Raw genomic sequence first — 25,756 nt, 5'->3', positions numbered from 1 at the left:
ATTACAAGAGCAGAGAAAGAAATGGTACAAGAAGGTGATGGGATAAGGAGTCAATAACAGAAGTAAGTTTCTTTTCCCAGCCTAAAGTAAACATTTTTGTTATTTTCTCATGTAATGGTTCTTCTTTGACGTGACAGGGTCCATTGACTAGGCATTAAACGATCTAGATAATGCTTCTCAAAAGGCAGAATTGTATGGACCTCAGCAGAATTAGGAAATGTTCAAGCTGTGGATATAAGTAATCTAAACCAACACAAGAAGCTTCTCTGTTTGATTTAGACAGTTCAAATCTGAGATCTCAGCGAAGTTTTTATTTGACAACTCTGGAACAAGATCCTTTTGATATTTCATGTGCCGTGTCCTGCAGCGGGTCAGACATGATAAGATAGATTTCATGCATATGACTCGCTAGAATAAGTGCCCGAAGCATTCTAGAAGGTGCTATAATTTGCTCCTCTTCAGCACAAGTCATGTTTTGTTCTTGTCTCTTTATCTTTCTCGCCCTAGAAATCAGTTCTGATGTCACTGTAACGTTAGATGCCTGATTAAATCAGTCTGAAGGACAACTATATTAGAGTCTTGCATAATGTAACACAGAGATGATTCAAAGGAATGGCGTCCAAGGTATTTAAACTATACTTTTTAAAGTTTGTAACACAAATTAAAAAGACAATTTAAAAGTAATACATATGAACATGAAAGAAACTTGAAGGTCACAGTAAAGACGAGATGACCCTGATTTTCCCATTATCTTGCACTTTGTGTAGTCATTTGAACCAGTGCAAAGTGAATGTAAGATGCTACCAGACCAGAAAGGTGGTATGTTCTACTCCTGGTGCCCTTGTGTAAATAATTAAACAAGGGGCAGGACAACAGAGAGCCAGGCCTGAGCGAGATTGAGATTGAAAGGAGTCTCTTTTTGTGTGTTTTTGTGTAGTATACTGATGTTCCTACATAAGATAGGAATATGCTATTTCTAGAGAAGCCAGCAGTCTAATCTGATTGTTTGGTTCAGGCCAAGACTTACCAAGACCCTGTGTGGTGACATCACAGGCTGTTTTGATTAGCTTGAAAGCTAAAGAGTCTGTGAAAGTCTAAAGATTTTGTCTGTGTCCTGAAGTCTCAATATTATATTCATTACAAGTGAGCCCTTTATCATCATTACAAGTCTCCTCTTTACCTGGGGATAAACCGATAGATTACGGCACTGAGTTAAACAGGGCATTTTGCTGTCTGAGAGTTTACAGTGAGGTCTCCAGCCATAACCATTTACTGGAAAACCATTAGTTATCAGTTAATTGCACAGCTACAGTAAACCAGATATAGCTGCTTTTAGAAATGTCCCAGGAGGAAAAGAACTGGAAAGGGAATCAGTCTAACAGATGGCAATGTATCAGTTGCTAACACTGGCAAAGCTTTGCTAAAGGATTTCCTTAGGGGTCCTTGCTACAGTGTCAGGGATCTACAGGTGTATGTCTTTCTGGGTGGTGCAGAATGAAGAAAAAGATTGCAGGATCTCTCTCTGCAGGTTCCGACCTGAGAGCCCCTTCATTTATATGCTGCATTTTTCGGACTGATAGGTGAAAGTATGCTCCTGCAGAAGTGGGCAGCATACAGCATAAAGGCAAAGTAATGATCAGAGCTTTTCATTAATTGGGAAGTTATTTAGTTAGTTTCATACAAGTGCTAAGCCACCAGCTGTGGCGAAAGAGGATGAAGAATGCCCATTTAGCAAAAAATGCTTGCTGTAACTAGTGCTGTTTGGAAAATTTGTCTTGAAAATCATTTCCCCCGTTTTTCACCAGTTGTGGTTCTAGCAAAGATCGCAATGTAGCGAGTTTTTAGCTAAAACACAGCAAATTAGAATACTTCTGTTGTTGTGGTCTCTTTTGAAGAATAAATATGGCAACTGATAGGAACTCTTATTTCCTAAGTCCCTTCCTTCAGACGTGAAACTGGTTGAAAATGGGAGGGAGCGGAAAGAAAATCATGAAAATTTCCGCACAAGAAATTCATTTTTGTTTTTAAATTTAAAATTTGAAAATTGTTGACCAGCTGGCTAGCTGATTGAAAATAGGAAAACAATTTTGCAGAAATTTTTAAAAAATTCCTGATTTTTTTTCATTTAATTTGAAATTGTATCAACATTTTTAAAATTTCAACCAGCTGTATTCAGATATGAGATTAATATCATTGGTGGTAGCAGTTCCTCTCAGCTAACACAATTGTACAAGCCTTGGTTACCTCCCACTTTGACATCTGCCTCTTCTTCTTCTCTGGGTTCCTTCCCTTCCAGTCCAGCCAAAATCATCTTTCTTACCCACCGCAAAGGTCACGTTACTCCCCTATTTAAATCCTTCTGCTGGTTCTCCGTTGCCAACTGATTTATACTTACGGTTCTTGTCCTCAGGACTTTGACCCAGCCTGTAACTTTACTCTGTTTTCTTTCTTCTCCTTCTTCATTCCACCAATGATGCTAGCCTTACACCTCCTGTTCTCACATTTTACTACATTACTCCATGCCTCTCCCTGTGTCTGGAACAACATTTCTATCCCAGACTAGGAATCTTAGTCATGAACATGGACCCCTTTGCGCTAGGTGCTGTATAAACACACAGCAATATGACAGTCTCCGTCCCAAAGAACGTACAGTCTAACTTTGTCTTTTATAGTGAACTCTTGCTATGGAAAAGCAGTCCATAGGGCCCCCCCAAAGTCCTGGAAAAAATAATAGGGGAGGAGGGAGAGAGTTCCTGAGTGAGATGCGTGTTGCTTATTAAGAAATGGTGAAAGACTCCAAAATAGAAAGAAATATTCCATGCTGGGAAGGGAAGAGGTGAAGGTGTTGCCTTGTAACTGCTAAAGAATTCAAAAATGTAACATTCATTTGTTCCCTGCACCTTTGTGCTACAGATTGTATGAATAAGAGTGTAGACATCGCCCACTGGGAACTGTCAGTGCTATCTTCAGCAGATTTTCAAACATCAAGGATCCTGCAATGGCCTTCCCTTTGTGAGTGTTTTCTAAAGGCCAGATGGTTTCAACTTTGATTTTACTTTCCAGGAAGAAAGGCAGGATTTTGCATTCAGTATACCTTGCTGTAAACAAACTGCACAAAGTTCAATGGACCAGGGCCATTGAATCTAAAGCTTGAGTCAGAACATAATCAGTTGGGTTCTATATGGTGTGAATTGGGCTAGTCCCAAATTTGTATTTAGCCTCAACCACTGAGCTCATAGCTGACTAGCACAGGTTAAGCTTATAAAACTCATGCACAGTTAAGGCTAACATCCTAAAATGATCTGACTTGTTTCTGTCAAAAGGAAATCAATGGTTTCATTCTCCCATAACCTCACAGTTCTGTTTAGCAACCCAAACATTGCTGCTATTTTTAAATTCATAGCACAAAAGTAGTGCTTCAGGTTCTTAATGAGGTATTTGATCCATTATTTATTTTGATAATATGCTAGGATCTCTAAAGATAAGAAAGAAAGTGAAGGAAAGTAACATAGGCCCTAATCTTGCAAGGATCTCCCTGCAGTTAGACCCCTGTGTTCTCCATGGGATACTCCTGAGCGCATTCTGCACAAAAAAAAAAATTAAAATTCTGCATACAATATTTTAAAATTCTGCAAAATTCTGCAAATTTTATTTGTCAAATAAATGTGAAGCCTCCAGCATGGCATGGGGGGGAGCATAGACCACTGGCTGCACAGAGGTGGGAGATCACTGGGCAGCTCCCCACTTCCCTGGGATACGGACTCAGCAGTGAGGCTGCACTGAAGCCTGACACAGCACAAGAACTGGGCCTGCCCCAGAAACACCCCAGGACCCTGCCCCTCCATGTCAGGAGCACCAGGTGTAGACAGGCAGGATCCAAGTGTGGAGAGGCTTAGTGTGGGGGGATCCAGGTGTGGGTTGAGAGGATTCTGTATGGGGCAATCTGGATGCGGGTGGCTCAGTGGGAGATCCGGGGGGAGGGAAATCTGGATGCACAGGGGCTTGTTGGGGGTGGGGGGTGGGCTTCTGGGTGCAACAGTAATGGGACTCTGCAGGGGGCTCCACAGGGGGAGTCTGGGTGTGGGGGTGATAGAGCTCAGCAGGCGGTTTGGTTGTTGGGGTCCAGATGCTGGGGGAGTGGAGCTCAGTGGGTTGGGGATCTAGGTGAAGCTGGTTGGGGCTCGGTGAGGTGTGCATCTGGGTGCAGATGGCTCATCAGGGTGGCCCAGGTGCATGGGGAGTGGGGCTCATTGTGGGCGTTCCAAGTGTGGGGGGTGAGGCTCAGCGGGAGGGTCTAGGTATGAGGGGGTCTGGATGCACAGGGGTTGGGTGGATGGGGGAGCAGCTCCCTGTACACATATCCCTCCCTTTGCAGCTGAGGAGCTGTCATAAATATAAAGGGAAGGGTAAACCCCTTTGAAATCCCTCCTGGCCAGGGGAAAGCTCCTCTCACCTGTAAAGGGTTAAGAAGCTAAAGGTAACCTCGCTGGCACCTGACCAAAATGACCAATGAGGAGACAAGATACTTTCAAAAGCTGGGAGGAGGGAGAGAAACAAAGGGTCTGTGTGTCTGTCTATATGCTGGGTTTCTGCAGGGGATAGACCAGGAATGGAGTCTTAGAACTTTTAGTAAGTAATCTAGCTAGGTATGTGTTAGATTATGATTTCTTTAAATGGCTGAGAAAAGAATTGTGCTGAATAGAATAACTATTTCTGTCTGTGTATCTTTTTTGTAACTTAAGGTTTTGCCTAGAGGGGTTCTCTATGTTTTGAATCTAATTACCCTGTAAGGTATCTACCATTCTGATTTTACAGGGGGGATTTCTTTATTTCTATTTACTTCTATTTTTATTAAAAGTCTTCTTGTAAGAAAACTGAATGCTTTTTCATTGTTCTCAGATCCAAGGGTTTGGGTCTGTGGTCACCTATGCAAATTGGTGAGGCTTTTTATCCAACATTTCCCAGGAAAGGGGGGGTGCAAGTGTTGGGAGGATTGTTCATTGTTCTTAAGATCCAAGGGTCTGGGTCTGTAGTCACCTAGGCAAATTGGTGAGCTTTTTTATCAAACCTTGTCCAGGAAGTGGGGTGCAAGGTTTTGGGAAGTATTTTGGGGGGAAAGACGCGTCCAAACAGCTCTTCCCCAGTAACCAGTATTAGTTTGGTGGTGGTAGCGGCCAATCCAAGGACAACTGGTGGAATATTTTGTACCTTGGGGAAGTTTTGACCTAAGCTGGTAAAGATAAGCTTAGGAGGTTTTTCATGCAGGTCCCCACATCTGTACCCTAGAGTTCAGAGTGGGGGAGGAACCTTGACAGGAGCGATGGGTGCAGGAAGCCAGGGTGGTGTGTGTGTGTGAGGGGGAGTGTGTAGAGCTTCCTGCAGTTGGGGGAAAAATCTGGGGGTGGGTCTGACCTAGCCCCAGATGCTATGCAGGGGAAGAGGAAGTCCCGTCCTCCCCAGCCCAGCCAGGACTAGCAGCTGAGCCTGGCACAGGGTAGAAGCCACCAGCCGAGTCTTCCCCATTCTCGTCCCCTGGCCCACAGTGATTTACCTCTCTGACGCCTGCCCTGGGCACCCAAAACATGCTGCTGGGGAGGGTCACATGACTGCTCTTATGGCTTCCGTTTGCTTCCCCATCAGAAAGTAATTTTTCTGTGGGGAAGCAAAAAAATCTGTGGGGGACATAAATTCTGCACATGCACAGTGGTGCAGAATTCCCCCAGGAGTAATGTGAGTTGTGCCTCTATGATGTAATCTACATCCCCCACACAACCCTTGAGTAAAACCCAACCCAAGTACCTCTGCCTAGTTGAAAAAAAGTAATAAAGAAGGAGTGATTCAGGGCCAGATTATGATACCCTTACTTACAATATTGTACTCCACATGCAATCCCAGTGAAGTCAATGGGATATCTTCTGGCGATGGATACTATTCAATGTGAGTATGGAAATCATGGTCAGTTATTATTCCATCTGGGTGAACCGCAACTGGAGGAATTGGATTATTAGAGCTATTCACCGTGTACTGAATTATGTAATTGAGGATTAACTGGATTAACTGGGGTATTGGGGAAATACATTGTTCTCACACTCTGTAGGATGTCACGATGACTCTGGGCTCTTTAAATGAGAGACTGGAACTTGCCATTCTTTAGGATATATGCATCAATAGTGATTTTTCCCTTGCCTTAGATAACTGACTTAGAACAGGCCAAAAGATCTCTCTCCATCCTGAGTGACTAAGGAAGTGATGAGCCAGCCTAAGTACATGCACTGTCATATACTTTATCAGCTACACATGTGCTAGCCGCTGCTTCCCGCAGCTCCCATAGGCCTGGAACGGCGAACTGCGGGCAGTGGCAACTGCGATCAGCCAAAGCTGCGGACGCTGCAGGTAAACAAACCGTCCCAGGCCGCTGCGAATTTCCATGATGGGCCACGTGCCAAAGGTTGCTGATCCCTGTTCTATGGAAATGCAAGGCTTCCCCTGGTGGCTGGAAGAGGAAACAATATCATGATTTTGGAGTGACCTTCCACAACTAGCCATAAGAATGTATGAGTGAAATGCTAGTCACAATTTCCTCTACCATTCCAAGTTTCCATTTCCTGCTGACCTGAGAAAGAGTATTCACAAGGTCATATCTCATACTGTGTCTTCAGTACAGTATCTTTGTACTAACAGTTAAGTCATTTGGCTTATCCAAATAAAGCCTTTTTAGTCCTGTACAAAACCATTCATAAGGTCCAATAATATTCATTTTGTAAATCCAAACCTATTTTGGTTATTTTCTATCACAGTACCTGAAATAGAAAAAAATCCACATTTGGGGAATTTGTTGTACAGAGTGAGAACTGTTAAAGTAAAATAAATGATATAACAATGCAATCAGAACAATGCAATAGTTTATCCCTAGTAGCTTTAACAGCAGCAGCAGATTAGGAGCCTGTTTTAACGTACCACATAAAGTAGTGGAGAAAGTGGAATTATTCACACTGTGCAGTTTAAGGAACATTCTGTTGGACTGCAACCAGATAGCTGAGAAAATATATTCTAAATGACTTAAATGAGACTTTTAGGGAAACTGCATTAGTTGGGAGGAAAGTGACAAATGAAAAATTGACATTGACACTGACATTAGGTAGAAAGTATTCTTGGGTGCTAAAGAACAAAGGAAGCTTTAGAAAAAACTTCAAGCTAAAGAGGGGCTGCATCTTATCTAAATTCATTCTGGGTTCTGTTTGCTTTCAGTGTTCTGTCTTACAAAAGAGATCAGCTTTTGCAGGGACAGCTGGGACTGAGATGGCTTATTGTCAAGTCTCAAATGTCAATGACTGATGCTGATTTACATGCAGATTGCCTCTCTGCTTTATTTTATATATTTCTTTCTCTGAAATGCTCTCATTTGCTTCTAAGGAACAAATCAATGAGGGAGCAATAAAGAAGATGTTATCTTATAGACAGTTATAAAAAGACAAGAATTAGCATTATAGCAAATATATGAACACGGGTTGTATTTCATTCAGGTATTTGCCAGATGGCAGTCCATTTGTGGAGAATGTATGGCAGTGTTGATGCAGAACTGTGATTGAGCAAGGATTCCATCTTCGGGATCTCTTCTCTGACTTAAGTGTTTCATAGTAAACCAGTCTGAACTTGTGTGGTTGCTTTGCCATCCATATGAAGAATATGACATATCACCAGCTCTGTTCCATGTTAATCATAAAGAGTGAGATGCTACAGATCTTAATGTGTGTGGTTCTGAGCAGAAAAATAGATTAAGTTTCTGTTTATATGCCAAGCCACATCTGTTTATTTTAGTGACAAAGATAAGTTTTTGCTATTTATTATTCTCTTAGGATTCACTCATCTTCTTCATTGTTTCCTTGTGCTCCTTTGTTTGACTGTGCCCACCTATTCTCTTTTGTCTTGTACTTAGTCCCTGCCCCAAAGAGTTTTTGGTCTATCTTTTTGTTCTGTGTTTGTAGAGTGTAGACATGCTCTCGTGCACACTGTGGTCCTGGTCCGTGATTGGAGCTCGTTGATGCTACTGTAACACAAATAAATATTATTTATACTAAATAGACTATAATTATGGGAGAGAGAGCTGGGTTCTGTTGTGTCTTGTATTAAGTCCTCCCTGCAGATGCTTTATGATTGGTGATTATGCACAAATCAGAAAGAACACAGCTTGACTTTCAGAAGAGACCACCAGATCTCCAGCATATCACAAACCACCAGCACCACCCAGCACCCAACAACTGTAATTAGACCAAAGTATCTAAACTAAAGAGATTCAACTGTTATGAGGTGCAGGCAGAGAATAGGAGGGACTGAGGTACATCAGTTCCTGGGGCCCTTACAATGGCAGGGAATTGTTTGAGGTATACCTGGATAATCCTGCAAATGACCTGCACCCTACACTGCAGATGAAGGTAAAACAAAGATGTCACTGCCAATCTGACCTGCAGAAAAATTCCTTCCTGACCCCACATATGACAGTCAGTTATATCCTGACCATATGAGCAAGAACCAGCCAGCCATGTACAACAGTGCTTTAATCAGTCCTTACTCACTCCAAACTCTCATTGATGTCAGGAGGTTTTTGGCATAAAGACAGTTTAATGGTCAGAGAATATGGCCAAAATAGAGGGATTTTCATGTGATTATGACACTGGACTGGAATTCAGGAGATCTGGATTCAATTCTCAGCACCATAGGCTTCCTGGGTGACTTTAGTAAGTCACTAGTTTCTCTTTTGACTTCAACGGGATTATTAAAGCTAAGGACATGCTTTGCAGGATTAGGTTCCAAGAGCCCAGGTCATTTCAGGGTTGATACTTCTGCGTGACTATTTCCCATCTTTAAAATTGGGCTAATAACAAGTGAATAGACTGCACTTGCAATTATTTGCACACACAGAATTGGAGGCCCAGCGGAGACCTGGTTAAGGCAGGACTAAAAATCTGGTCCTTTACGTTTAGTCTATTCACTAATTGTGCCTATGGCTACATCGCAGAGTCTCAGAAAAGTTGGGTGGTGATAGGTACTGTCTATGTAGACATTGTGAAAGCAGAATTTTCTTGCATTGGTGGGTTTATACCTGAATTTTACTGTTATTAAAACTGGGTTGTGTTTCTGTTTGACTCTATTTGAAGAGCTACGGTCACAGGGGACTATTTTTCAGGATGATGGTGACCATGAAAATCACTTAAAATGGTGGTGACAATCTCTTACTGTTAAAGATTTATGTTGAACTACCAAGAAGATGACTGCAAAGTTAATGCATTTGAGAGTCAATAAACATTACTGATGGTATACATGTCTTGAGAATTTAAATTATTGCATAATTTTATTCATTAAAGTCAGATACCTAATTACTAATTACTCTGTAAAACCATGTTTTGGTAGCAGCAGAAATGCAACAATTAATTTATTTAACGTTTCAAATCTTTATGTGCCTATTACTTCCACCATTCTTTGGATCTCCAGAAATATAACTACTATTATTGACGGGATCCCAGATGCTAACTAGAATTTAATTTAGTTGAATGGTTTATACGACAGATTGATTTTCTCTATGGATGTATATACACAGAAGCAGAGAAGACAGTTAGCAACCATTTAAACTGTATTTTACATATTTCCTAGGACTACCCCAACCGTCTTTCTTTGCCTCAGTATAGACTGCAGGAGAGTGAGTTTGTGTGTGTGTGTGTGTGTCCCCGGGGGGGGGGGTGAGGGGGGGTGAGAGAGCCTGGATTTGTGCTGGACATGGCCCACCTTGATTACCATGCACATTGTAGGGAGAGTGGTCACTTTGGATGAGCTATTACCAGCAGGAGAGTGAGTTTGTGTGTGTATGGGGGTGGGGGGGTGAGAAAACCTGGATTTGTGCTGGAAATGGCCCACCTTGATTATCATGCACATTGTAGGGAGAGTGGTCACTTTGGATGAGCTTTTACCATCAGGAGAGTGAGTTTGTGTGTGTGGTTTTTGGAGGGGGGTGAGGGGGTGAGAGAACCTGGATTTGTGCAGGAAATGGCCCACCTTGATTATCGTGCACATTGTGAAGAGAGTTGTCACTTTGGATGGGCTATTACCAGCAGGAGAGTGAGTTTGTGTGGGGGGGGGGGGGGGTGGAGGGTGAGAAAACCTGGATTTGTGCTGGAAATGGCCCAACTTGATGATCACTTTAGATAAGCTATTACCAGCAGGACAGTGGGGTGGGAGGAGGTATTGTTTCATGATCTCTGTGTGTATATAATATCTGCTGCAGTTTCCACGGTATGCATCCGATGAAGTGAGCTGTAGCTCACGAAAGCTCATGCTCAAATAAATTGGTTAGTCTCTAAGGTGCCACAAGTACTCCTTTTCTCAAAGTTTTTTTAGGTGTTTTTACACAATTAAAAAGGCTATTTTAGGCTAGGAAGAAATAACCCATTTCCTATAGTGGAAGGATATTCCTGGGCTAGAGTTGATTTCAAATACCGTCTAGCTCCAGTTCCAATTGTCCAGTAGTTTATAAAGCCACTGCATCTGGCTGTACCTATCTTTTTAGCAGATTACACTAAAATAAATCCTTAAGGCTAGATCTTCTAATTGACTAAAACACATGCACATAAAAATACAGCTGTTTCAGAAGATGCTTTCATTGGTTTGAACAGAATTTGGACTCATTGAGGCTGTTATAAAACTCTAATAAGCAAACTGCCTTCAAAATCTGAAAAAAACCCACCCCAAACAACAACCCTAAAATGTTAGGTTATTGAGCTGAGTATAAATGTGTTATTCTTTAGCCATTCATCAGTTGTTCGGGTTATAGGTGATTATAAATTTTTCTGTGCCCATTGCCTCCAGTTCCAGCTCAGCATGATTCCTACATTGTAAAGCATTTTTATCGTGAAAATGTGGCATCTCCTGTGATTAAAGCACAGAGTGAGTTCTGAAAGTACTGTACACCTCAAAGTCACTGATATTCTACATAGTCCACTCACATATTCAGGTGACATATTTTTATCTAAAGACTCAGTGGAGATTTTCAAAAGTGCCTAAGGGATTTAGAAGCAGAAGTGTTATTGAAATTGAGCTATTGGCATAGTGCCCCTGACTACAATGGAGTTTCAGTTATATAAACCAGTTGAGGATCTGGCCTATTTATTTTGTTACAAGCCCCGGGAGGAGTATACGTGCTTGAAAAAGTGGAGACGAGGGACATTTACTTCTTTTTGTCCCAAAAGTAGAGAGTTTAAATCCTCAATAAAAACCTAAGGGACAGGAATGTGTGTAACTTACCTGAGTTTTATACTGGTGAAGAATGAACTCCCACAAGAATTAAGAACCATTCCAAAGCTCATCGCCTTCTGCTCTAATGGCAAGGATCTTTTCTTTGACCTTTCCTTCTTTCACACAAACACATAACCACATGTGTTTTAAAAGTTCCCAAACAAAGCACTCCTCTGCACACATGCCTCCCTTTGAGAAGAGGATGAGAGAATAAATGTTAGATGTTAGTCATCTTGGTTAATAAATTCCAGGTAGGTGCACAGATACTATGCTGATGAGCATGGTATAAGAATCTCTATAGAGTAGAATAGAATAGAATAGAATGGCTAGAAACTGAAATTAGATAAATTCAGATTAGAAAAAAGGCCCCAATTCAGGGTAATTAACCAGTTGTCAATCTAACCTAGGGATGTGTTGGATTCTCTGTCACTGGAAGTCATTAAATCAAGACTGGATATTTTTCTAAAAGGCATGCTCTAGCACGTCCAGAAGTTATGGCCTTGATGCAAAAATGAATGGGTGGAATTCTCTAGCCTGTGCTATGAAGGAGGTCACACAGTATGATCATAATGGTCCCTTCTGGCTTGAAAAATATTCCTCTTGAACCACTAGCAGTTGGTATTTCTTGTTGGCAGCTCTATGATTTGTATCCACAGTTAGTATAGGAATACACTGAGTATTGCTTTCAAAATGGTGAATGAAATATATTCCACGCTGGCTCATTGTATCACTTGGTACTTCTGGCATGTTTAGTGCATAAAGTAACATTCCTATTAAAGCTTCCTGTGGATTTGAAAACCTTTAATACTGGGAGCACAGTATATGAATGCTAGTGCCTTCACCGGATGTTGCAATGCTGTGTTTGGGTTCCCAAATTGGCATTAAATACCTACAGTGGATACTTGGGCACCTATATACGAGCTCTTTGCAAACAAAACATTGGGAGATTTGGATACCATGTTTTGACAACACATTTGCAGCTTGGGCCCTGGGTTTTACAGGTTTGCATGTGGCAGTTCCCAGAGGCATTCTGTCTACAGAGCATGTGGGCTTCGTTTGAAGGTGCGAGGGGGAGCATGCTCAAAGGTCGTTACCTAGACCTCTTTTTGGAGGCATAATGTGGGCACTCCCTGTAGCTCACAGGTGATGCAGAAGTGTGTGTATGAGTGTATGTGCGGGGCGGGTGGGGGTGGAGAATGACCTAACTTCACCCCCTCCCCTCTTCTCTGGCAGTATAACAGTCCCCTTTGCTATCAGGAACTTGGTTGCCCCCAACACAGCTACAGGAGAAGGTGGGCTCCTTGCAACTACTTCCCTTGTTGCAAATGTGCACAAGGCCAGTCACAATATGGATCAAAGAAAATATAGAACATAGTGCCATAATCTGTGGACTTCATTCTCCTCTCACTTTTAGCCAGTATACATTGGAGTTAATTTACACTGACATAGGTGAGATCAGAGTAAGGCCGATTGTACTTTTTCTTTTTGTTAGGATTCCTAATACATTTTCATTTTTTTCATTCTCCTCTTGTTAAGGAGTAATTTTATTTTAAATGCCTAAGTGACTTAGGAGCCCAGATCCTATTTTCAAAAGTGACTTGGGCATTTGGATAGCTACAAAGGCACAGGTCCTCAAAGGTATTGAAGTCAATGGGGGCTAGGTGTCTAAATTCCTTTGAGTATCTGGGCCTTAGTAGCCAACTAAATGTCCAAGTCACTTTTGAAAATAAGACTTAGGCACTTTTGAAAATTGTACCCATGATCTTATCATGACACTTTAAGGTCCTGATTCCGCAAAGCACTAAATCATGCTTAAAGGATCTAAGCACATGCTTAAGTGTTTTGCTGAATCAGGACTTTAATGTGCAATTATTTTGGTTTTGTTGTGTTTTTGTATGCCAACTCCTGTGTATTTTGTTAATTACCGGTAGGTTCACCTATATTTATTCTGGTCAGTTTGGGGTGCTTTAAATTACATTCTCTAGAGTGTTGGTCTAAATTGTGTCCTTTACATCAGAAATATTTGACAAAGCTATCAAAGTAAAAAGAGAATGAATCTAATCATTTTCAAAAGAAAAGAGATAGAAACTGTTACTTCGTTGGCAGAAGGTGGTGCTGTTATCTGATATTAGAACTGATAATTAACTCTGATGTCAATGAACTTCTGCTAAAGAAATCCATGAGTTGAAGAGAGATGTTTTTCCCTCCCAGTAACATAGTATAGCATTAATATAGGTAGGAAACATTTCCCAATCTTGCATTTGGAGATATAATAAAATATAATTAGAAAGCAGATTACCACACAAAAATTTCTGCCAGTAAAATAAAATGATAAGATAAATTTGCTTTTTAGAGAAAGAAATTGAGCTGGATCATGCTCCTTAAGTAGGATGGCTGATTTCACAAGATGCAGTGTTATGAGTTTGTGCATAAAACACGAGATCTGCCTGAAGAATCTGTGAAAGAGAGTAGCAGATAACAAGTGAAGAAAACTGTTCAACAACAGCCTGAAGTCAGATATGAGTAAATATCGGAAGTCCTGAGAGAGAAACTTCAACAATCGGACAGAGAGGATCTGATTATGTTTCAATTGGATATGCCAATTTCATTTCTATCCAAAACTGTTGTACACTGTTAAAACAGTTGCCATGACCTACCTCAGAGGTGGTTGCATTTCAGTTTTGTGTGTGAAGTGATTCAAGTCACTGTTGGACCCTTAGGATTGCCAACCCCTACTGTTCAAAAATCATGAGATTATCTTAAATATAATACATTTGGGGTTCTTTTCATTTGTCTTCTGGTTTCTGAGCCTTTAGGGTGCACTCATGTTTTCTAACTTTTTTGTATAGCCATGAGGGATAGAAACTTACATTTTTTTAAAAATGAAAGTTGAGATTCGCACCTAATTACAGGGCTCCAGAAGCTGGAGAAAAACACAAATATCACAAGACTAGCAATAAAAGCAAGAGAGTTGGCAGCACTGACCCTTGGGAAGGATCATGATATATAAATATAAGCTATTAAATTGGTATTTTTCATAAATTGAAGCTGACAAGACAATTTATAAATGTGAAAACCAAATATTTTCCCCATTTGTAGAACAGAACTCAGATTGTTTCCAATGCTCTGAAATATCTGGTTTTATTTTTTCAGTTTCTGACCAGGACAAGAACTAGAATTTCTGAAATATTCTCAAGGACATCTGTTCTCACAATACAGTATTTAAACTGGTGTCCAGGAACAGAAATCTTCCCAGATAAATCTATGCTCAGCCATGTTTCAATCCATTTTTCTGATCCAAAGATCTGGATAATGTGGATGCCCCTCCATGGTTTTGAATGCTTTTCTGACCTGAACCCACACTTTAGATCTCGTGAGGATTGTCCATTGCTACTCCTTCTGTCAAGGTTCCTCCCCCACTCTGAACTCTAGGGTACAGATGTGGGGACCTGCATGAAAAACCTCCTAAGCTTATCTTTACCAGGTTAGGTCAAAACTTCCCCAAGGTACAAAATATTCCACCCTTTGTCTTTGGATTGGCCGCTACCACCACCAAACTAATACTGGTTACTGGGGAAGAGCTGTTTGGACACGTCTTTCCCCCCAAAATACTTCCCAAAACCTTGCAACCCACTTCCTGGACAAGGTTTGGTAAAAAGCCTCACCAATTTGCCTAGGTGACTACAGACCCAGACCCTTGGATCTTAAGAACAATGAACAATCTTCCCAACACTTGCACCCCCCCTTTCCTGGGAAATGTTGGATAAAAAGCCTCACCAATTTGCATAGGTGACCACAGACCCAAACCCTTGGATCTGAGAACAATGAAAAAGCATTCAGTTTTCTTACAAGAAGACTTTTAATAAAAATAGAAGTAAATAGAAATAAAGAAATCCCCCCTGTAAAATCAGGATGGTAGATACCTTACAGGGTAATTAGATTCAAAACATAGAGAACCCCTCTAGGCAAAACCTTAAGTTACAAAAAAGATACACAGACAGAAATAGTTATTCTATTCAGCACAGTTCTTTTCTCAGCCATTTAAAGAAATCATAATCTAGCACGTACCTAGCTAGATTACTTACTAAAAATTCTAAGACTCCATTCCTGGTCTATCCCCGACAAAGACCAGCATATAGACAGACACACAGACCCTTTGTTTCTCTCCCTCCTCCCAGCTTTTGAAAGTATCTTGTCTCCTCATTGGTCATTTTGGTCAGGTGCCAGCGAGGTTACCTTTAGCTTCTTAACCCTTTACAGGTGAGAGGAGCTTTCCCCTGGCCAGGAGGAATTTCAAAGGGGTTTACCCTTCCCTTTATATTTATGACACCTTCAGTAAAAGTTCACTTTAAATACGAGCTTCCTCAAAAGTAAAGAAATCTCATATATGCTAGGTAATAAATAAATCAAAAAAGAACAACTCCTACGTCTTTCAACAATGATATAGGCCAGTGTGAAGTATCAAGAATAGTGTTGTTAAGACTGGACAGCATTACAGACAAACATTTATGCAGGACACACTACTCCTAAGAAATACTAATAACTCTTCAAGAAACAACAGTTGTAGATAGATGCTTACAATATCCTAAATAAGTGCTGACTCTGGCAGTCTTGATAAAATTCCTTCAGAATGAGTTTCTGGATTATGCAGATTGCAGAGACTCATTTACACATGCGATGTGCAGTTAGGGCTAGATATTCAAAATTAGGCAAGTGCAGATGTGAGCCTGTAATTATATTTGCCCAGCGTGTGCACACAAATTCCTAATGTATGTGTCTGTGTGTAGATCAGGTGTGTGCCTGCTTTTGAAAATCTTGTCGTTAGAGATAAAAGACATTCTGCCAGCCCTTTGGAGGGCAGAGACAAAACTGCTGAGATGCTATTAGAGATACGATTAAGTCTGAGAGTTAAAGTATGCTGAAGGCTCTTGCAAGATCGTCAGACCCAGAGTATAAAGCTTCTTTATTTCAACTGGATTTCACACTTCAAACTTGGTGTGAGAATTCTGAGACTCAGGAGCAAATGGCTTTTTATGAAGACTTGAATTACATTTTACACATTTTACACTTGAAAAATTAGTATCAGCAGTGTGTGAAGTGGACTGACATGTAGGGTATGTCTACGCTGCAATGCAACGCCCGTGGCTGGCCTGGGTCAGCTGATGTGGGATCTGACTGTGGGGCTGTAAAATCACAGTGTAGATGTTCAGGCCCGGGCTGGAGTCTGGGCTTTGGGATCTTCTCCCCTTGTGGGTTTCCAGACCCCAAACTCCAGCCCAAGCCCAGATGTCTACATTGCCCTGCAGCTCAAGCCCATGTCAGCTGACACAGCCATGAGTGTTTTACTGCAGTGTAGACATACCCTTTGCCTTTGCCCCACTCCCACACTACTCTGATCCATACACAACCAGAAAAGCTAAGTGAAATCAACAAGATCACTGAAGTGGTGTTTGGTCAGAGGAACATGGGGTGGATGAGAAGGAAAGCAAGATCTGGAAGAGTAAAATGTGGTCCCTTACATGCTGGACTGTCTCCTCAAAGCAGGCAGCCATGCTTCCACCCCCTTCTACCATCAAATCCCTCTTTAAAACTCACTTTTTTCCAAAGATTTAGAGTCATTAATCCAAAGCCCATTGAAATCAATGGGCATCCCAAGGTTTCTCAATTTGGCACCCAAAGCAGTGGCGCAGTTGACTATATTTCTGGGATATGTATTATTCAAATATAGAGGTTCTCTCCAGGGACTGACAGTGATAAAGGGACGCAAGTTTATATTACATTGACTGTCATCAAGTGATGCAGCAAGCAGAACGGGACCTTCAACATTAACTGCCTGCCTTTCATTGTGAGATGTGGAATTTACTGTCACTTCATTCAGCTTAACTGAAATTGCTTTTGCTGACAAAAAAATCACTTCCAGAAAGTTTCAAAATTGCACTGTGTAAGAAATAAATGGTTATTGTTCATCTGGTCATCATGACACGGGTGAAAAAGCTAAGTTCTTTCATATACAAAAGTCTAGTGCTTCTCTGTATCTGCTGTTAGTTTTGGAAACATGAGACCCAAGTGCAGCTGTACTGTAGGCAATAATGAATTTAATGTTAATGCACAATGATTAACCTGAAAGAAACCTTCTTTTCTCTCTCATGTGCTTGGGAGGAGAAAGTAAGTGGGACCTCAAGCTCTCTGGGCCTGATCCAAAGCCCACTGAAATCAATTAAAAGACTTTCATTAACCCCAGTGGGAACTGGACGTGAAGCCTTCTGATTGCAAACAACATAGTGCAGGTATGTGCAGCATTAACTGAGAGAAGTGAAAGAGTTTATTCACAGATAGTGGGGCTATAATCCAGAGAGAGGCTGATGAGAGAGTTAGCCAAATTCAGTCCCCCCTTACACCCATCCAGCCCTGTTGGTGGGTATAATTTGGCCCAGTGAGCATAGAATTATAAAAGAAAAGAGCAACCCAAATTATAACTTATTAAATGGCACTCCTGATGCTATTGGAGCTTATTCTATGAACTGGGGCTGCTTTGTAGACCGATTCTCTAAGGGTTTTCCTGCTAGAGATATCTGATACTTGATTACGTTCTTCAGCAATATTGTTTCCACTGCAGGGAATGTCAGTGATTAGCAGAACAGGCTGCCAGCCATCCTCTAATTCTGCTGCACAGTGCCCTCCGGACTAGCCAGGATTCCTATCCAGTGATGCTTTGTGACTTCCAATATTTCTGCAGACACATGTGTGATTTTACTATTTTTCTCCATCAGAGCATCACTATGGTTCAGGCTCATAAAAAAAATGCAAACACTGGGCTCCAATCCAGTTCTTTCTAAATCAACGATAGTAGGATCAGACACAACAAATAAAATCTACTCAGTTAAGCTGTGTGCATCTTGGGGAAGCCAGTTAGATATCCCCATATCAGATCTCATATTCTTTGTTCTTGTTTAACATCTAAGTAGCAAAACACCAAACCTTTTTTCATATTTAATTCTATTTGCTAATTATCCATGAAAATGCAATTAGCACCAGTTGACACAATTCTTTGAGAAGGCTTTTTAATTTGGAAAGAAGAAGAAAAAAGTCTCTTCTCTGGTAGTTGTTTTCAAAAAAATCTTCCGAAATATTGTACCTGATGTATCACATTAGACACATCAGATTGGGTTGCATCAGCAATGTTGCATTACATCACATCACAAAGGTAATGCACTGTGACAGAATTGCAATGCAATGTGTCAGCTGGAAAATGGGAAAAGACATGATTTCCTGAGTAAAATGCTCTTAAAGCTTTCTGGCATTTCTCCCCCCTCTCCCCTGCCCTCCACCTAAAGAAGAGGAAGGGCTGTTATGTTTTGGGGTATTTGTTAAAGGTTTGATTATCTGCAGAAGCATTCTAAGCATCTGTTTATTTCCTGAAACTTCATGGATAATTAACAAGGCCAGAAAGAAAATATATAAACATAGCCAGAGTACATTAGATCTGTTCCCCCCCCCCCAGGATATTCTGTAAAGTGAGAAAACAGCTGCATAGAGGGAAGAAAGAGAAAGCTCAGAGTGTATAAGCAAGAATATGACCAGGTTTTGAACTAGCCATTATTGCTAACTGTTTTGCACTATAACTGTTAGTATTAAGTAGCTAATCCTACACAGATATTGCTTATGTGATCAATCCTATTGGCTTCAATGGAGCTACTTGGTTGAGTAAAGACCATTCATACGAATTAGGGATTCAGGATCATGATCTGTCACTTTGGACAGCAAAGATGAATAGATAGATGCTGTAAAAACCCATCTCCCATATCGACCAGAGTGAGTTTATGAATAGATTGAACATTAGCTGCTCAAATTCTGTTCTCATTTACACCTGGCCCTAGATTTTTTTTTTTTTTTTACAGTTTTGACAATTACAGAACCTTATGCTGATTCAAAGCCATCTTTGAAAGTGTGCAGTGTGCAATAGCCCTCAAAATGTCCAGTTTGTGTGTCAAGTACATTCCTGGATGTGATGAATGTGTATGGGGACAGCCTTTACACAAGTTTACGCTGGTTTAAAGATCCTAGACCAGGGTAGGATTGAATAGCTCAGGGAATGGAAATGATCATTCTAGATCACTATGATGGGTCCAGCCCGAGCTGGTGCTCCCCAAAAGCAATGCCCGTCTGCTAGCCTTTCTGGAATGTGTTATATTTCTGGAGCCAGTGGAGAAGGAGCTAGCCACACAGAGGCAAAAGGAAGGTAATGGACACATGGCTGAATGCTGCGATGCTTTATTGTTCTGGCTGCAAAACAGAAACTAAGAGGAAAATGAGGCTTTTATTCTGGGAAACACTGGGGAAACAGGGAGAGCACAGAGCCCTCTGAGCATTTAAAGGTCCAGGACATATCAAAACGAGTGGTTGGTCTAACAGGCAGGCATCCAACATTGTAACAATTGGTGCCCTCAGTGGCAGTCTAAGCGGAGAAGAGGAGGATTGAATGGCCACAGCTGAGACTGAACTTCCATCCTGCTATGGAGGCAGGGGATGAAGCAGAAGATAGCGAAGAAATGAAGAATACACAATTAAAAGTCATTGCCCTCATTTGCACTGAAAAATGTGAAAGAACAGATTCTGTTATACAGTGGTTTGAATTTGTTTGGGAAAAGAGGTGATAGAATATTGTATATCTTTAGGAAAATGCACATTCATATATTTCCCTGAATATCTCTTTACATTTTGGAGAGAAATTACACCATCAGATCTAAATTGCTTTCTTCACTAGTTGATTCTTTTCTCTTACTGCTGTTTTATTTCTCCACTTCCTTGTAAGCTACTGAATGTCATCTGAGGAAAATCTTCCTTTTAGGCACATATTATGCTTCAGTAAAGCATCAAAATCAATATACAGAGAGTTCCCAAAGAGGGCAGGAGCTTTTTCCCAGAAGGAGATAAGCACCAGCACTTCTCCTGAATTAATAAAAGTCACTCGTGGTTTTAATGTATCCATTATTTGTAAGGGAAAGAAATGAAGCTGTTTGGTAGCATTTGTAAAACCAGCTGATGGATGTAGCCCAGTTCATAGTAGACAGGTGTTCACACCATAAAAATAAAATCCATAATAACAGGCAATGATGTATCTTGGTTTGCAGACTCAGTAGAAATACAGAATTGAATATACAGAGGGTAAAATTTTCAAAAGCAGCTAAGTTCCTTAGGAGCCAAACTCTCATTTTCAAAAATGATTTAGCCACTTAAGGCTGGCTTTACAAAGGTATTTAGGTGTCTAAAGATGCAGATAAGCACCTAGTCTGGGATTCACAAAAGGGGGTTTAGGCCCAGATCCTCAAAGGTATTTAGGCTCCTAACTTCCATTGACCTTTGTGGATCTGGGCCTGTGTGCCGAGCTGCCACTTTTAGGTGCTGAAGTTCAACATTAGGTGCCACGAGCATTCACAGAACCCCTGCTCAGCTGCTGCCTAACCTTGTATGTGTCTGTAGTCCCTAGGCACTTGAGTTTCCACTCTTGAAATCCCCAAGGCATCTAAATGTCAGTGGCTGGACACGCGCAGAGCCGTCTCAGTCTTGACCCCACCCAACAGCTTGGCGCCTAAGCCCCAGTGGGATTCACAACCAGGCTCTTGCCTTTGGGGCCTGATCCAGGCATGCTAAAAGCATACCTAAACCCACCCAGAAGAAGCAGGTTCTAGTGTTCTGGGGTGGGTCTTTCTCAGTCTCTCCTGAGTGGAGCTGGGGGACTGGAAACTACGTCTTCCATCTTGCAGAGGAATGTTCTAACAACTGGGCTATGGAGTCACCCTCACGCTCTTTTGGGCACAGTGAGTTTAATTATTTAGACCCAGTGGCACCACTTCCATAGATGAGATTGAGAGAGAGAGACCCACTCCAAACTATCCCATAGCCCAAAGGCTAGGGCTCTCTCCCTGGAGGTTGGAGAGAAGTTCGAGTTCCCTGTTCCACATCAGGCAGGGTGGGTATTTTAACCCAGGTCACCCCATTGTGGGTGAGTGCTTTGACCTCTAGGCTAAAGATTCTAGGGCAGGATGCTGACACATCCTCCTCAGCTTTTGTCCAAAAATGGCTGACCTCTGAACTCCAGGAGAGGGTTGAAGCCTGTGAAGCCCAAGGCATCTAAGTCCTTTTGAGGGCCAGGGCTTAGGCCACATCTCTCTCCTCAGCATGTCCTATAGGCTACTTTAGATGGCTCCTTGCTCAGCATGCTGGCTTTTGTGAATCCCTTTTTTAGGCATTGGGCATTGTATGGGGAGCCTGAGCACTTAACTAAAGGCTGTGGATCCTTCTAGGCACCTAAAAGTTAAGCACAGAAATGCTGACATTGACATTATTATCTCTAAAATGGAGATAATAATCCTTTCTGTCTCCTACCCTTTGTCTGTCTTATCAGTTTAGACTGTGAGCTCTTTGAGGGCAAGGACCCATTCTGACTATGAGTTGATACAGTGCTTGATACCACAGGGCCTTGATGTCGGTTGGAGCATTTTCAGTGGCAGCAGCCCAATAGTGGAAAACATTACAGATGCCGTCAGACTTCATCTGACTCTATGACCTTCACATCTAAATGCAAGTCCCACCTTCTTCGGTAAGGCCTTGAGCCAGTAATGCTATCTTCGTAGGACCACCCTACAAATTGGGATGCTGGGGAAGGGAGGAAGTGGAAGGCAAGAAGGAAAAAAAACAAACATCCACACCGACACATTACAAATAAAGGAGGTTGTGAAAATACTGCTATTTAGGGCACGTTACATACCCTCTCTAATTGTTGCATAGTGCTTAGATATCTCGGTGACAGTCACTTTAGAAAAACCTCAGGTAGACAGCTTGTCTGAGAAACCCATCTATCATCAATGACTTAAGCTGCCTCATTGGGTGGATATAGACTTATGCAGAAGGTAGAGGGTCTGTGGCAAAAGCCTGTAGATATGGATAATTCTAATCAATAAAACCATTCCTAGTCTTCTCTTTAAGCCAAATATTAACCTTGCTTGATATTTATAAGACAGCATTAACTGACGCTGACCCTTTTTACAGCATTCAAATCTCCTATTTTAAGCCTTTTCTTTAAACCTACTATTAATTCTGTTTTTTTTATGTCTAAACCTGATACAGTGGTGCAATTAACTGCTTTACTTAATGTGCAAGGTTATAAGTGATCGCTCTGATACCACTGACAGTAAGAAAGTAAATGGGGTTAAACTGCTTCCCATTACAGATTGATCTTTAAACGGGCTGGTTTGGCAGAATGGTAGCAGACATGCATTATTACTGAATTTGTTTTAAGATGGTTCTAAGAGGCATTTCGTCATGTTGGAGATTTCAAAAGAGCAGGGAGGAAATTGTGCAAATCACAGTTTTCCCCACCAACATTATTAATCATGCTTCATTCTGTCATTAAAAAACCCTCCTTCAATCACACACAACAAACACCTCCTCTTGCCCATGAAGAGCTGTGCATTTCCTGTATATTATACATGCACAAGGGTGTTATTTCTTTAGAAAGTCTGTGAAGGTGAGAAGTTCAGGTTCTTCTACATAAAGTGAGGGAGGGGGTACTTTCTTCTGGGTAAGAATTCATGTATTCCCACCTGTCTGCCCTTCTTCCCCAGCCATTCAGCTCTTGGCAAGGCAGGTAGTTTGGGCTGTCTTCCCAATCCATCAAGAGAAGACCTGGCAGTCATACCCCAAAGCAAGGTTTATAGAGAAGATGATTCAGCGACTTGGTAGTGGGGAAAGGGAGTAAGGTAGAGATAAATGGGGATGGCGATTCAAAGGAGTGACCTCTCCCTCTGGCCTGTCATAGGGTTGGGGAAAGAGAAGAGGACATGACTGAAGAAGAGTGGACACCTAGGTACTCAATGTCATGGTATTTGATCTCATTCCTACCTACCTACCCATTCCTGCATCCAAGGTAGATGTGAGCAAGCCCATACAAAGCTCTGATAACCAGGAAGATGGCACTTTGTAACTGTTTTATGTAGAAGCCAAGCAAGAGAGGAAAGGGGCGTGATATGCTCCAGCTTCTTGGAGCAAAAGTGTATTGTATTCACAGCAATCCCTAAAGAGCAGGGTGGGTCATAGGTGGGGGAACTGCAGTAGTCAAGATAGGCAACGATTAAGGACTTCCGCAGGAAGCTGTGGGGTAAAGGTAATGATGAATTCTGGTCAAATTTCAGAGGCTGTGATAAGCAGGTATGCAGAGATGGAGTTGTGGAACTGGAGACTCGGGATGAATTCAAGATATCTGGCCCTCAGGAACAAAGTTAAGGTCTGAATGGAAACGTGATAGCAAATTCAAGGACATCGGATACAAAAAACACTTCTTTTTTGTTCTCCCTGGAATGAAGAATTTATTCTTTCAAGCATTCAGAGGTAGGAATTCATGATGTAGGCAAAACTTAAAAGAATAAAGGCAAATAGAATTGTTATACAAGCATCAAAGAGTAAGAAAAGAGAGATATAGGGTTAGGTGTCATCTGCATAGCAGTAAGTATTAAAGCTAGCAATGAAGGTTCCCAGAGGGAGAAGGAAGGTGAAGAGATAAGGGTAAGATGTAATGTTTCCACCAGAGGTGAAAATATTAAAGGAAAAAGCTCTGCACAGCGGTGGTTAGACAGCACCATCCCCATATTCTTTCTTCACTGAGTTGCGAGGGATTTGCATTGCTCACTAGCTGTAGTAGTGTCAGAAACTTCCATAGTGCTGCTGTCAGGGAGGTTTGGGCACAAATTTCTTTTCCGTGCATGGCAGGAAGCTACGTGAGTCATTGTACCTCAGCTGATGGCAGAAGCTGTAGCAGTCCCTGGAAACATAGCCCTGGGGTTATTGGATGGACTACACCTAAGCTAAATGTGAACTTCTCCATACTCCCAAATAAACAGAGATAGTTTCTATGTGTTATATTCCTGTTAGGAAGTGCATCAGCTTACAGAACAGACTGAGGTCCGGTAAAGGCTTTTGCGTCACTCTGTACTTCTCCCTCAATTACTTGCCATTTCATATGTGCTCAGCAACCTCTTGATCTCTCCCCTGTATTTACCACACTGTACATTGCAGCTATTAGTTACAACCATTATGCACTAGACTTTCAACACACCATCATTACTTGGTCCCAATACCATATGGTTTAACAATAACCAGTTTGAGGCACACTGTACCTTATCTCTCTCTTACAATGCAACCACGCACACAAAATGCTGCCTTGGTAATAAGCTTCTAATGCGACCGGCAGTAGGCGTTCTAACTGCTCAGAGCCAGTCAGTGAAATGTAATCTCTCCAGCGTACCGTCCATGGTAACGATTGCTCTGAAAAACATCAGGCAGAATGTTAGACGGGAGCTCATAAAGGAGCACGTCAGCAATGGCCACACCTTTGATTCTTGTACACAGTCACATTTGTCTGGTTGCTCAATAAAAGCAGGGTAAAAGGGGTAAACAGCTGCCACCACAATTATCGGTGCTCCATGCCGGATCACTGGGGTTCCTTCTGTGAAAATACCAACAAGTGTTAATGCTCACTCGCAGCCTATAGTGTCAGTCACAGGACGGCTAAACACCAAGGCCTCACTGTCCAACCTCACACCCCACTATAAAGCAAGGGCAAGAGTTCTAGCACCAATAAGAACTAAAGAATTTACAGCAAGTGATGCCATCAATATCTACTTGCAATCCAAGGAGTCTTTGTTGGTGAGCAGTGAAGAAGCCAATAGTGGATTCAAAGAGTATTAGCTAAGGTGTGTCTTTGTGGACCCCAATGTAGGTAGTGATCCTGAGTCAAGCACACCTGGATAAGCTTTATTCTTATCATCTTTGTTGGTGGCTATGAACAAATCTTCCTTTGTCTCCTTGAAACAGTGGCTGAGTGTCCCCACCAAACCAAACCAAACCCTAGTTGTTGAGTGAGCAAAAAGTAAATCAGCAAACACATAGTCAGGCAGCTGTATGCCAGATAGGCACAGCTGAAAACATGGTGTTGCTAGCTGTCTGGGCAGGCCACATGTCAGCAGCTTAGTGAGTGGCCACAGAGAATAGGGAAGGCAACCAGAGAACATCCACAGCAAATGCTTTGAACACATTGTTTGCCACCTCGCAATTTCCCCCAAACTTTACTCTTTCTTTCCTGTGCTATATGCTGAGGCAGTGGTACAGAATGCTAATGGGAGGTGACTTTTTGTAAACCTAGGCAATTTGGTGGATCCGGTGACCCAATGAGCCAGTGGATTTGTGTGCTAGCCCCAGGTACCCAGTGAGAGCAGACATTTAAAAACCCATTCAACTCTCATCTTTTGGCATTTTAATTTGCCTAATTAGCACAAATTACCGTATTTGAATATATTCTTCAGTGAAAATACCTGAAGAGCTGGAGAATTATGGAAATTCAGTAATTCATGTCATGTCTCCTTCAGAGTTACAGTTCTTTAGAATCACCCATGGTTCATACCACCTTAAAGCTCTGATT

This window comes from Eretmochelys imbricata, chromosome 10 (assembly GCF_965152235.1).
Source record: "Eretmochelys imbricata isolate rEreImb1 chromosome 10, rEreImb1.hap1, whole genome shotgun sequence".
NCBI lineage: Eukaryota > Metazoa > Chordata > Testudines > Cheloniidae > Eretmochelys > Eretmochelys imbricata.
Note: the sequence above shows the minus strand (reverse complement) of the source record.